This window comes from Lithobates pipiens, unplaced genomic scaffold (assembly GCF_037356315.1).
Source record: "Lithobates pipiens isolate NorthernLeopardFrog02 unplaced genomic scaffold, aLitPip1_a1.2 Scaffold_8, whole genome shotgun sequence".
Classification (NCBI taxonomy): Eukaryota; Metazoa; Chordata; class Amphibia; order Anura; family Ranidae; genus Lithobates; species Lithobates pipiens.
In genome coordinates, this window is record NW_027507903.1 from 575,652,136 (window position 1) to 575,665,603 (window position 13,468).

Below are 13,468 nucleotides of genomic sequence, written 5' to 3' on the forward strand. Positions count from 1 at the left end.
ATAGTGTGAAAAGTCACCTTTAGCAGTGGCGTATGCACGTCATGGTAGCTCTCAGAAACATCTCTGCCAGTATCCAGGCTGGCATTTCCTAAGAAACCCGTTATCTGTCTGGCAGGAACATTTGGACCCTGCGTATAGTATATTATAGCCAGGGCTTGTTTTCAGGGGGGACTTGGTGGAACTCAGTTGCACCGCCTCTTTTTTTTTTTTTTTATGTCATAATGTAGAGCAGAGATATGCAATTAGTGGACCTCCAGCTGTTGCAAAACTACAAGTCCCATCATGCCTCTGCCTCTGGGTGTGATGCTTGTGGCTGTCAGAGTCTTGCTATGCCTCCTGGGACTTGTAGTTCTGCAACAGCTGGAGGTCCGCTAATTGCAGATCCCTGATGTAGAGTATAAGATTTCCTATCATTTGAGCCCAGTCTTGCCACAAAGAGTTAATCCATCTCTGAGCAATCTTCTTTTATTGTTCAGTCAGATAAATCTTGACAAACAGAGAAAAACTTTGTCAAATCCTCCCCCTTGCTGTGAGTGACAGGTGATTTACATATCTGGTGCACTAGCCTAAGAGACATGCATTATTTTTTAATTCCCTCCCACTCCTTTCTTTTGCTGCTTTCCCAGGATTGGCTGTTCCACACCTCAGCATGATTGGACATGCTGAAGTCATGTGGGGACTTTTCTGGGTTTTGACTGGATGTTAGTGATCTTAGCAGAAGTTCAGTGTAAGAAATACACAGGAGAAAATGCATGTTTATAAGGAGAGAGTGTAGAGGTGGGCGGGGAGTCTACTGACATCACGACTCCACCCACTGAGCCCTGGAAAACAGACCCACCCACAAAATCTTTTTTTTTTTTTGGGTCCCATAGCAGACAGAGGTGAGGCATTTGACATATAAGGATACATGCAGGAGGCGTGTATATCCTTCTAGATAACCAATATTGCAGTAGTTTAGAAAGGATGAGAGTGGGTTTACATCCACTTTAATGTGTTACTAAACCCAGGACCCTGCATTCACTATATCTGGCCTCCCACAGTACACAGAACATGGAAATGCAATTAGTTTAGTAAATATAAACTGCTAAATACCTTTTCTCATCAGCAGTATATAGCAGTCTTGTGATTTTTATCAGCATCTGGTTAATGCTTGCAGGAGGAATTTTCATTCTCCTCTGGCTGTCCTATGAGGAAGCATGACCCCTGACCCTCTGTCTGGACAATGCTGATTGGCCCTGTGCTGATCACATGCATCCCCCCTCAAGAAAAAAAAAACTCTCTAGGAATACACACCAAACTGAGCATGTGCAGAGTGCCTCCAAGACTCTGTTCTATCAGGAGATGGATTGGGGACAGCGGAAGAAGGGGAGGATCAGAGAAGACAGGATCAAACATCCTTTCCTGGTGCCTCCATGGCAGCATACCAGTGATAGCTCCACCCCGGAGTCCTCCCCTCAGGATAGTTACTAACTTATAAAAAGGAAACCCATATCCCCCCCTAGCATTCTCCTTTTTTTCCTCATACCTGATGGATAGTTTTGTATGTGTTCTTACCTCTGCCTGGCGCAGCTTCCGTCTGGGTTCTGGCCTCTCCCAGACGCAGTCCCCTGTCTTGGGTTGCTAACAGCACTGAAAAGAGGGGAGCCCCTTCTGAGGGTCTTTTGGGGCAGCAGCAACAGCTTCCTAACAGGGGCTTCAGTTCTGCAGACAGGCTATGCTGGTCTTTGAAGGCAGGTAGGGGCTCTTTCTGAGTCTATTTTCCTTTGCTTACCTTTTCTCCTCCCCCCTCTCCATTTAAGCTCAAACAAGCTAAAGGTGGCAGGCTCTGATAAAATTGTCCTGCCTGGGAGTGCTTCTGCAACTCTACCATTTCAACTTAGTAAGTGGTCTATTCCTTACCTTTCTCAGAGATGTATGTGGGTAGGTGTGTATATGTGTATATATGTGTTTATATGTGTTTAATTTATTTAATTTAATTGAGTGATTAAACCTTTGTATACTTTGGTATGCGGTAAGGATTAGTCAATATGTTTGTGAATGTACATATATGTATACCTATATAATTCTAGGGAATATGGGGTCTTTGGGGAGTATTTCCTTTTTTCGCTTGCAGTTAGTTAAAAATATGTATATAGTGTATGTATGTGTGTGTATGTGTATATATGTATATATGTGTGTATGGATATGTGTATATGTGTATGTGTATCTCATCTGTAATAAAGAAAAATAATATATATATAAAAAAAAAAAAAAAATCGTAGAATTAGATAATGCCAATTTTTTAGGAGCCTTTTTATTCTTTCCGCCCTTACTTGCCTTCACAATTATGAGCCAGCCGCCGTTTGACCAAGACCCTCGCTTTCTTAGGAAAGGGCACATACATACTTTATTAAAAAAAAAAGAAGAAGAAAGGAATTAGACTAAAAGAGTGCCTTGGGCTGTTACTCTCGTTTCAGCCCTATACACCAGAACACGTCTAACCAGACTTCTGGCCACCAAAATGGACGCTCCAGTCCAAGCTCAAGACACAGCCGTTCGTCTAGCTCTCATCAGTCTAAAGGTCATCCTCCAAAAGGCAGCAGTCAAGCAGCCCATCCAGACGAGAGATCAAAGAGTGTAGGGCATGTGGAGCGCCACCTTTACCAGATAAACATATCTGCTTGCAGGGTTATGCGATTCATAGGACCGAAGTGGAGCAGGTCACAGACCTTATTAAAAGAATAGTCAAAGACTCCTTAACTGAACTAATGCAAGTGAACCCCTCTCCGGGGTTGCTCCCCCAGGATAGAAGGGTTAGGCGTTCTCGAGTGGTGTCGTCTAAATATCAGTGGTCTAGAAATAGAAATTCCAGCAACTTCCGGCAAAGTAGGGACTCCAAAAGGACTTGGAGAAGCATGCAGGCTACTTTCTTGAAAACAAATAAGCAAAGAAGTCTCCCCAGCACCCAGGAGGGTGCGAAGTCCTTTTGACAAGAGGTTATCCCCAGCAGTAGGGGCCAGATTGAAGGAGTTCGCAGAAGCCTGGCTGCACAGATGCAGGGACCCGTGGGTGGTATCTACGATCAGGTTCGGACATTTATGGACGTTCCAAGAACAGCCCCCCACAAGACTCATTCATTCAAACAAAGATCCCAACCTAACCTCAAAAGGCAGAAGCTCTGCAAAGTTACCTTCAACTCCTGCTGGTGCAACAAGCAGTGATACCTGTCCCTCCCTCCGAAAGATTCACAGGGTTCTACTCTCCTCTCTTTCCTACCCCCAAAAGGGGTGGAGAGTGGAGGCCAGTAGTGGATCTGAAAAGGTTAAAGTGGAGGGCCACCCTGAAAAACAAAAAAATGTTAAAAATTACAAAAAATCTAAAAAAAAAAAAATGAAATTTTTTTTTTTTTTTTTACTTACCAGAAATGCCTGTTGCTAGGCACTTTCTCCTAATCTTCCTCTTCCTCCTCCGCGGAGATCTTCTGTCTTCTGTCTTCGTCGCGGCGTCTTCTGGGTAATGAGTCGCGCTGTGTTCTGGGAACTGTGTGTTCCAGAACACAGCGCGTCCCATTCGGAAAGCGCTGCGGGACTCGCGCATGCGCAGTAGCTGCGGGACTCGCGCATGCGCAGTAGGAAACGGGCAGCGAAGCCATAAGGCTCCGCTGCCTGTTTCCCTTACAAGGGATGGCGGCGCCGGGACCCGAGAGCCGAGGGACGGGTCGGCCTCGGGCGGCCGACATCGCGGGCGCCCTGGACAGGTGAGTGTGTTTATTAAGTCAGCAGCTGCAGTGTTTGCAGCTGCTGACTTTTTTTTTTTTTTTTTTTTATAACCGGCCCTCCACTTTAAATCAATTTTCAGTTGGAATCCTTCAAGATAGAATCATTACAGACGATCATACAGGCAGTTCAACCAGGAGACTGGATGATCTCGGTGGATTTGCAAGATGCGTATTTCCATGTGCCCATGCTGCCTGCCTTCCAAAGGTTTTTGAGGGTGGCAGTAAGATCAACTCACGTTCAATTTCAGTGCCTTCCTTTTGGTCTGTGCACATCGCCAAGAATATTCTCAAAGGTGTTGATTGCAGTTCTAGCACTCCTCAGAGAGAAGGGACTTCGAGTTTACCATTGTCTGGACGCCATCCTATTGCTAGCATACAGTTCAGACCAATTGGTAGAGCACAGGCAAATTCTTCTGTCCACTCTGAAAGAGTTCGGGTGGCTAATAAACACAGGAAAGAGGGTCCTGATCCCGACGCAAGCAATGGTTTATCTAGGTGCCCTCTTTGACACCAAGGCAGGCACAGTGCGCCTCCACCCCCAGAAAATGACAGCGATCGCTCAGAAAATGGGCCATGTAAGAACGCTATCTCACCTTTCGGTGTCAAATTGCCTAAGTCTGATAGGGACCATGTCAGCCTGTATACCGATGGTGCCCTGGTTCCATTGGCATCTAAGGACTTTTCAATGGGGCTTTTTGACACAATGGAAGAGGAACTCACTGTATCAAAGGATAGCGATATTGACATCCAGGAAGAGGGGTCTGCTATGGGGGACAAAAGAAGACAACATCTCCGAGGCCTCGCCTCCTACAGGGCCCCTCTTGGACCATCCTTACCACTGATGTGAGCGCGAAGGGGTGGCGGGCACACTGTGGTCACCTGGAGGTACAAGGGAGATGGGATATCCCCACAGAGGGAATAATATCCAATATCCTGGAGCTACAAGTGGTATATTTGGCACTGATAAATTTGGAGGAACATTTACGTCAGAAACAGGTGCTGGTCCATCTGGACAATAAAGCAGCGGTAGCATATATACAACGTCAAGGGGGAACTCACAGCCTCATGCTGTTGAGAGAGGTAGAGCCTATTATGTTGTGGGCAGAGAGAAATCTGGTGGATTTGAAAGCAATTTATCTCCCGGGGCCGTTTGAATCAACAGGCGGATCTCCTATCTTGCTGTTTCCCAGACAGCAACGAATGGTCGCTGCATCTGGCGGTGTTCAGGTGGATTGCGAAGTTACAGAAACCTCCGGAAATAGACCTATTCGCCTCCCCCAACGAACGCAAAGTTGCCAAGGTTCCTGTCCCGCCTACCTCACCCTGGAGCAGAGGCGATAGATGCCTTATCGTGCCCGTGGCACTGCAAGACGGCATTTGCATTTCCTCCCAGACCATTGATTGCAAAATTTCTGCTTAGATTATCGAGGGAGCCGGTCAGGGTTGTGACAGTTCTTCCCTATTGGCCGAAGAGGCCATGGTTCTCATGGACAATGAGCCTCGGTGTACGTCCTCCGGTCAAGATCCCAGTATTCCTGCAACTGCTCTCATAGGGAAAGTTTTTTTTCATCCAGCCCCACAGAAGCTGAACTTACATGCCTGGATCTTGAGCAGAAAAGATTCCAATCCCTAGGATGTTCGGCGGGCGTAATTTCAACCCTATTAAAGGCAAGGATGCCCTCTACTAATTACATTTACTCAAAGATATGGGATAAGTTCAAACAGTTTGCAGAAGACAGACAGACAGTTGAACCCAGCTGTGCTGTCCACCTCAGTAATCTTAGAATTCTTACAATCAGGCTCGGACTTGGGACTCAGCCTAAGCTCCCTAAAAGTACAAGTGGCAGCTATTTCAGCAAGTACCCAGAAAAGATGGGCAGAAGATGCACTCATCGTACAGTTCTTTAAGGCAGTCAAGAAGATTCGCCCACCGCTAAAACGTTCCTTTCCAGCCGGGGATCTACCTCTGGTTCTAGAAAGTCTCAACCGTTCATCCCATTGGATTCTGCTTCACTTTGGAACCTAACCCTGAAACCGGATTTCTTGGTGGCTATTACTTCAGGAAGAAGAGCTTCAGAGTTGCAAGCGTTGAGGGCAGAAAAAGAGCACATAACCTTTTTCCAGACAGGGTAGAACCATGGACTGTGCATGGGTTTTGTCCCGAAAGTTTCTTCCCATGCCACTCTCTGAAGCCTGGGCACTACCAACCTTTACAGACCCACACTCTGGGGCGGTACAAGAACTGGACATTACAAACGTTTTAACACGCTACTTACAGGTCACGAGTCCCTTTAGGTCCTCGAATAGGCTATTCATAATACCATGGGGTAGGAATAAAGGGAAAGAAGCCACATCTAGGACTATCGCCTCTGGAATCTGCAAATTAATTCAAAAGGTGTATAGAGCAAGAGGGTTGGATCTGCCGGCGGTCAGAGATCATTCCACTAGAGCTGTTTCGTCCTCATGGGCGGCAAGGACATGCGTATCTTTAGAGACTATCTGCAAGGCAGCCACATGGACGTCTCCAAATACGTTCATGCGTCACTACAGAATTGACCCAGGGGCTTCGAATTTGGTAGAAGGACTATTGAGTCAGCCCTGGCATTGCCTTAAATAAAGTTTTTTTCCTTTGAAGCATTACCCACCCTGGTTTTAGCTATTCATTGTATCACTGGTATGCTGCCATGGAGGCACCAGGAAAATGGAAAATTGTTTCATACTTACCGTAATTTACCTTTCCTGGTGCCTATCCATGGCAGCATACATACCCTCCCTGGCATTCGATATAATTGGAGAATGCTGGGGGGGGGGGGGGGGGATATGGGTTTCCTTTTTTATAAGCTAGTAACTATCCTGAGGGGAGGACTCCGGGGTGGAGTTATCACTGGTATGCTGCCATGGATAGGCACCAGGAAAGGAAAATTACGGTAAGTATGAAACAATTTTCAGTTTTTTACACAATGCAGAGAATTAACCCCTTAGGTTCCACAGTGAGTATAACAAGCATACTTTACTGCAAATACAGGCCGATTTTACTGTTGTGGGTTTAGTAACATAGGAGATGATTTATTAAATCTGGGGAGTGAAAAATCTGGTGCAGCTCTGCATAGAAACCAATCAGCTTCCAGGTTGTATTGCCAAAGCTTAATTGAACAAGCTGAAGTTAGGAGCTGATTGGCTGCCATGCACAGCTGCACCAGATTCTGAGTGCTCCAGTTTTAGTACCCCCCCCCCCCCCCCCATAGTATTTTTTTTTTTTCCCCACCGCCAGTGAGCCAATAACACACCTCCTGTCTTCCGATGTCTTCACATTGGGTGGAGAAAAAAATGGAGACACCTTTGGCCAGCAGCATTGCCAGTCTGGGGAAAGGGTAGAGTCAGAGGCACTGGAAGATTTAGATATACTAACACATTGAAGATAAACTCCTTTGAAAGCAGTGATGCAATGGTTACATTTCTCATTAGTCATCTCATCCATAAGATACTTCCAGTGATTTACCAGTAGGGGGTGACATGATCCCACACACACACATACACGAGTCAGTGATTACAGCATAGCTAGAGTGAGCTGGGAATACACATTGAGCTGCACATGCACAGCTCAGTACACATCCAATAGAAGTGTGCCTTATTGTAGAAAAGACATAACATGTGTCCTTTGTGATATACAGCTGTCTGCTTACATTTATTTTTATTATTATAGGTTTATTATTGCTATAAAGCAGTATTAAACCCAAGAGCAAACATTTAATACATTGCAGTTTACCAATCTTTAAATGTGAGGGCTGCATTGGTTTTCTTTTTTAGTTGTTTCTCCTATTTTCACCTATTGATCTGGCCAGTAACGCATCTCATGTATAATTTCTGATTCACACATATGCATTTTTAGTGCTTTTTGCATTTTGCAGATTTGCACTACAGTCCATTTATCATGGTTTCCTATGGAACACGTTCTGTAATGAAAATCTGCAAAAAGCACTAAAAATTCATAGGTGTGAATCCAGCCTTAGAGTGCCACCACTCTGGATGAAGAAGCACAGGGGGCATGTTTGGCCAATCGCATTGTCTGTCTGGGGGGGTTTAGGGCTCCTTTATAGGATAGGTCAGGTGTATTTTTTTTAACCACTTGCCGTTATGGCTGCAGCACGGTCCTCCAGTTCTAGGGACTGTTTTATTAATTGTATTAATTGCTGTTAGTATATCACATATACTTCATTACTGTATGTTTGATTTTCTAGTGACTAGCGCGGTATATTTTCTATCATTTATCAATTGTTTACACCAGTTTCACACTGCAGCTGCTACAATCATGTGGTAAAGTAATGAGTTTTTGTTATTCATGTTAATAACACATACATGAGGTTTCTTTTCAACTTATTTTCATCCTTTGGCGCTTTGGTCCTTTTTTGTATTTGTCCAGTCCTAGGTGTCCGTTATATGATGGCCTCCTGTGATCGCGGGCAGCGCGTTCAGTGATTCCATTATCCGGAGGACACAGCTGATCACAGATTGAGGTAAAGAGCCAAGCACCAGCTCTTTACCATGTGATCAGCTGTGTCCAATCACAGCTGATCACTAATGTAAACAGAAAAGAGCTAATAACCGGCTTCTCTGAAAGGGACATCTACACTGAAAACCAAGGCACTGATTATCAGTGCAGTCTCAAACAGTGCTGCCAATATGTGCCTATTGGTGCTGCCAATCAGTGCCCATCAGTGCCTCCTCAGTGTCACCTATCAGTGCCACCTACCAGTGCCCATCAGTGCCTCATCAGTGTCACCTACCAGTGCCGCCTGTCAGTGCCCCCTATCAGTGCCTCCTCATCAGTGTCACCTACCAGTGCCGCCTATCAGTGCCCACCACTGCCTCCTCATCAGTGTCACCTACCAGTGCCGCCTATCAGTGCCCATCAATGCCTCCTCATCAGTGTCACCTATCAGTGTCACCTACCAGTGCCACCTATCAGTGCCCATCAGTGCCAACAATCATTTAGGGGAGCTTTTTACAATATTCTTATAATCAGTATTCATCAGTACAGCCTCATTAATACCCACCAGTGCCTCCTCATTAGTACCACCCATCAGTGGCAACAATCAGTGCCCATCAGTGCCGCCTATCAGTGCAGCCTCATCAGTGCCCACTAGTGTCTCCTCATCAGTGCCTTCTCATCTTTGCCTCTTCATCAGTGCCCATAAGTGCAGCCTATCAGTGCTAACAATCATTGCCCATCAGTGCTAACAATCAGTGCTTATGAATGCTGCCTATCAGTGCAGCCTCATTAGTGCCCAGCAGTGCCTCCTCATCAGTGCCACCTATGAGTGCCAACAATCATTGCCCATCAGTTCAACAGCCCATTCCAACAATCAGTGCCGCCTATCAGTGCAGCATCAGTGCTGCCTCATCGGTGCCCACCAGTGCCTCCTCATCCTTGCTGCATCATCCTTGCCACCTCATCAGTGCCCATTAATGCAGCCTATCAATGCTTATCAGTACTGCCTCATCAGTGCTGCCTTATCAGTGCCCATCAGTGAAGCATATCAGTGTAGCCTCATAAGTGCCAATTAGTGCCACCTCATCGGTGCACATCAGTGAAGAAGAAAAATTACCTGTTTGCAAAATTTTATAACAAACTGAAAAATTTTCACTGTTGATTTGTTTATTTAGAAAAAAATAAATAAAAAAAGACCCAGTGATGATTAAATATCAGCAAAAGAAAGCTTTATTTGTGTGAAAAAAATGCTAAACATTTAGTTTGGGTACGGTGTTGCATGACCGCGCAATTGTCATTCAAAGTGTAACAGCACTGAAAATGAGCCTGGGCAGGAAAAAGTGCCCGGTAAGTAGTACAGGGAAAAATTCAGCCTGAGTTTTTTGTGCTGGGCTTCGCCTCTGGGTCAAAGGAGTGAAATTAATTTGCCCTCCTGTGACCCGTTTTCAGAGGAGATCGGTCTGAAGTCCGCTCTCTGATGACATCACTGTTATCATTCGAGGCAGAATGTCATCCCCACTTCCCAAGTCTGGATCCACCAACTGCCTTGATTGATGGCCGTCTCAGCGAGCCGCTCCCTGCCCCTCCACAGCTCAGCGCTCCAATCAGCGTGGAGAATCAGCGAGGAGAGATGCTGACTGATAGTCGGCATCTCTCCGTTCGGGGAGGAGTGAGAACTGAGCCATCGATGATGTTCGGTGACTCGGTTCTCAGTGCAGAGACAGTGGGGGACAGCTCCAGCATCGGTCTGATGCTCCATCCCCCAAGGTAAGTATGATTAGCAAAAAAAAATTAAAAAAACCTCCATACTTCTCTTTTATAATGAATGCAATATAAACACACTTGCAAGAAAAATGAATGTATTTCAGTGCACCTAGCTTGCATCATTCCACTGCTTTCATGTGCGTTTAAAAAAAGCGCACCAGAAGACACTGCAAATGCCCGTGAACGCAACTCAGTATAAAAAAAAAAAAAAAAAAAAAAAAATGAAAATACATTTTTACATTTTATTCCAAAAAACGCACTGCAAGCACATGCAAATGCATTGGAAATGCACTGAAAAAGCATGACAATTGCATGTAAACACACATGTGGGAACACACAGCAAACACAGGGATTGTGATGTAAACAACCACGTTTTTACCACCCCTTCCAACTGTTACCCCCTTTTTTCTGCGTATGCAGTGCCTGGGGGTCTGCACATGCCATGACCACGATGCTTTGTTGCTGGAATTACACCACCTGCAAAACACAACCTGTTCAAGTAAATGCGGCTGTGGCGCACTATTGCGGGGTTCAAGGAATTAAAACAGGCGGTAAGGAGATGATACAACGCCTCTTCGATGCCCTCTGAAGAGCGATTCATGTTCACATTGCACGTTTGAAAACAAGCCCATAAACGGTTTGAGAAGCGGTTTCTTTTTCTCTTGCGCTAAAACAAAAAATAAATAAAAGCTGCTGACCATTGTAAGCACCCTGTCAGTGTTAAATTGGTATCAAACCCAAAAGCAAGCGTATTTTATTGAAGCTTACCAATTCTGAGATGTGATGGCTGCATTTGTTTTCTTTTTTTGGCTTTCTTTCTTCTATTATCATCTGGCGATTCAGCCAGTAAGTCCATTGTTTTTTTTTTTTTTTTTTTTTTTTTTTTACAGCGATGGGAGTAGCCATTCAAAACGGACAGGGTGCTTACAATGATCGGCTTTTATTTAATTATGTGTTGTTGTAACTGCTTATAAAGTATTAGCTGAGTTTGGCTTCAATTTGTTAGTGTATTTAAATCTGCTAGTACATTTAAAACTCACCTCCCCACAGACTGACAAATCTGTCCAAATCTGCCCCCTGTGGCCTTCATCCAGAGTGGGGACACCCTAATACAGGAGGAGTGTTATTGATCAGATAACTAGGTGAAAACAGAGGGGGAAAAGCCTAAAAAAAAAAAAAAGCCTAGAAAAACGAATGCAGCCACCACATGTAATGATTGGTAATCTACAATATATTAAATTTTTGTTTTTAGTTTTAGTTTAAATGATTTAAGGGGCACCCCCCCTTTTTTTGTTTTTAACAAACTTTATGTGAAGTGTACAAAACATACACTTCATAGACTGCAATGTCAGGCAGTGCGATTTGGGCCGGTGTGCTGCAATAAAATGCAGCATGAACGGGACACACAGGAGACAATTGTAATGGTAAATCGTCTGTCACCGCACATCGGGTGAATTGGCCCTAAATGATTTGCTTCAACTGCCACTTTTGCTGGACAGCTCGGTCCGAAAAAAAAACCAACTTACTGGCCGAATCACCAGGTGAAAAAAAAGTAAAAAAAAAAAAAAAGTAATGCAACCATCACATCTAATTTATTGTGTGACAATCGTGGCACAGCGTTGTGGGATAGTGGGCAGAATCACGGCAATTCTGCCTGCAAATCGCAAACGCCAAGGTGTGAATGGAGCCTAAGGCTGCCTTCAGATTGATCTAAAAACGTGATTTTGGCATGTTTGCGGTGCATTTTTTTTTAAAGGATATGTGATTTAACCACTTTCAGACCGGACCAATTTGCTGGTCAAAGACCAGACCACTTTTTGCGATTCGGCACTGCGTCGCTTTAACTGACAATTGCGCGGTCGTGCGACGTGGCTCCCAAACAAAATTGACGTCCTTTTTTTCCCACAAATAGAGCTTTCTTTTGGTGGTATTTGATCACCTCTGCGGTTTTTATTTTTTGCGCTATAAACAAAAATAGAGCGACAATTTTAAAAAAAACGCATTATTTTTTACTTTTTGTTATAATAAATATCCCCCAAAAATATATAAAAAAACATTTTTTTCCCTCAGTTTAGGCCGATACGTATTCTTCTACATATTTTTGGTAAAAAAAAATCGCAATAAGCGATTATTGATTGGTTTGCGCAAAAGTTATAGCGTTTACAAAATAGGGATAGTTTTATAGCATTTTTATTAATAATTTTTTTTTTTTTTTTTTACTAGTAATGGTGGCGATCAGCGATTTTTTTTTTTTATTGTGACTGCGACATTGTGGGGGACCCATCTGACTTTTTTGACACATTTTTGGGACCATCGTCATTTATACAGTAATCACTGCTCTATAAATGCAGTGATTTCTGTGTAAATGACACTGGCAGTGAAGGGGTTAACCAGTGGGTGGCAGTGTAGGGGTTAAGTGTTCCTAGGGGTGTGTTACTAACTGTGGGGGGGTTGGGCTTTCATTTAGTGAACACTGATCTCTGCTCCAATCACATGGAGCAGAGATCAGCGTCACTAGTTACTAGGCAGAATGGAGAAATGCTGTTTACTCGGCATTTCCTCCATTCGGCCGCTCCGTGAGACGATCGCGGGGATGCCTGCGGCGATCAAGTCCACGGGTCCCGCGACCGGACTCACGGGGGTCCCGACCAGCGCGGGAGCGCGCCACCGGCGGCGCGCTCCCGATGGCAGGGCGGCATTGAATATTGGACGTACCTGTACGCCAATATGCCTGCCCGTGTCATTCTGTCGACGTGCATCGTCGTGCACTGGTCGAGAAGTGGTTAAAGAATGCACCAGAAACGTGAGTTTTTACAGCGTTTTCCATTGCTTTCAATGAGAAGGTGTGCTTTTGGTGCTTTTTATTTTTTATTTTTTTACTTTCCAAACATGCTCCAAAAACGCTGCAAGCATATTAGCTGCCATAACCCCGGTATATTTGCGTATAAGCGTATATTGATTGGTTTACGCAAAAGTTATAGCGTCTACAAAAGAGGGGATAGATTTATGGGATTTTCATTTTTTTTTTTAGTAATGGCAGTGATCAGCGATCTTTAGCGGGACTGTGACATTGCAGCGGACAGATTAAACACTTTTGACACTTTTTTGGGACCATTTACATTTAGACTACTTTCACACTGAGGCGTTTTTCAGACGCTAAAGGGCTAAAAATAACGCCTGTAAAGCACCTGAAAAGCCTTCCCATGTCACCCCAGTGTGAAAGCCCGAGTTCTTTCACACTGGGGGCGGTGCACTTGCAGGACGGGAAAAAAATTCCTGCGAGCAGCATCTTTGGGGTGTTGCGGGAGCGGTGTATACAGCACTTCTAAAATGCCCCTGCCATTAAAATCAATGGCCAGTGCTGCCGAAGCACCCGCAAATCGATTCGGCAGTGGTGCTTTTGAACCCTTTTTCGACCACAAGTAGGGGTTGAAAGCGCCCCGCTAGTGGCCAAAAAG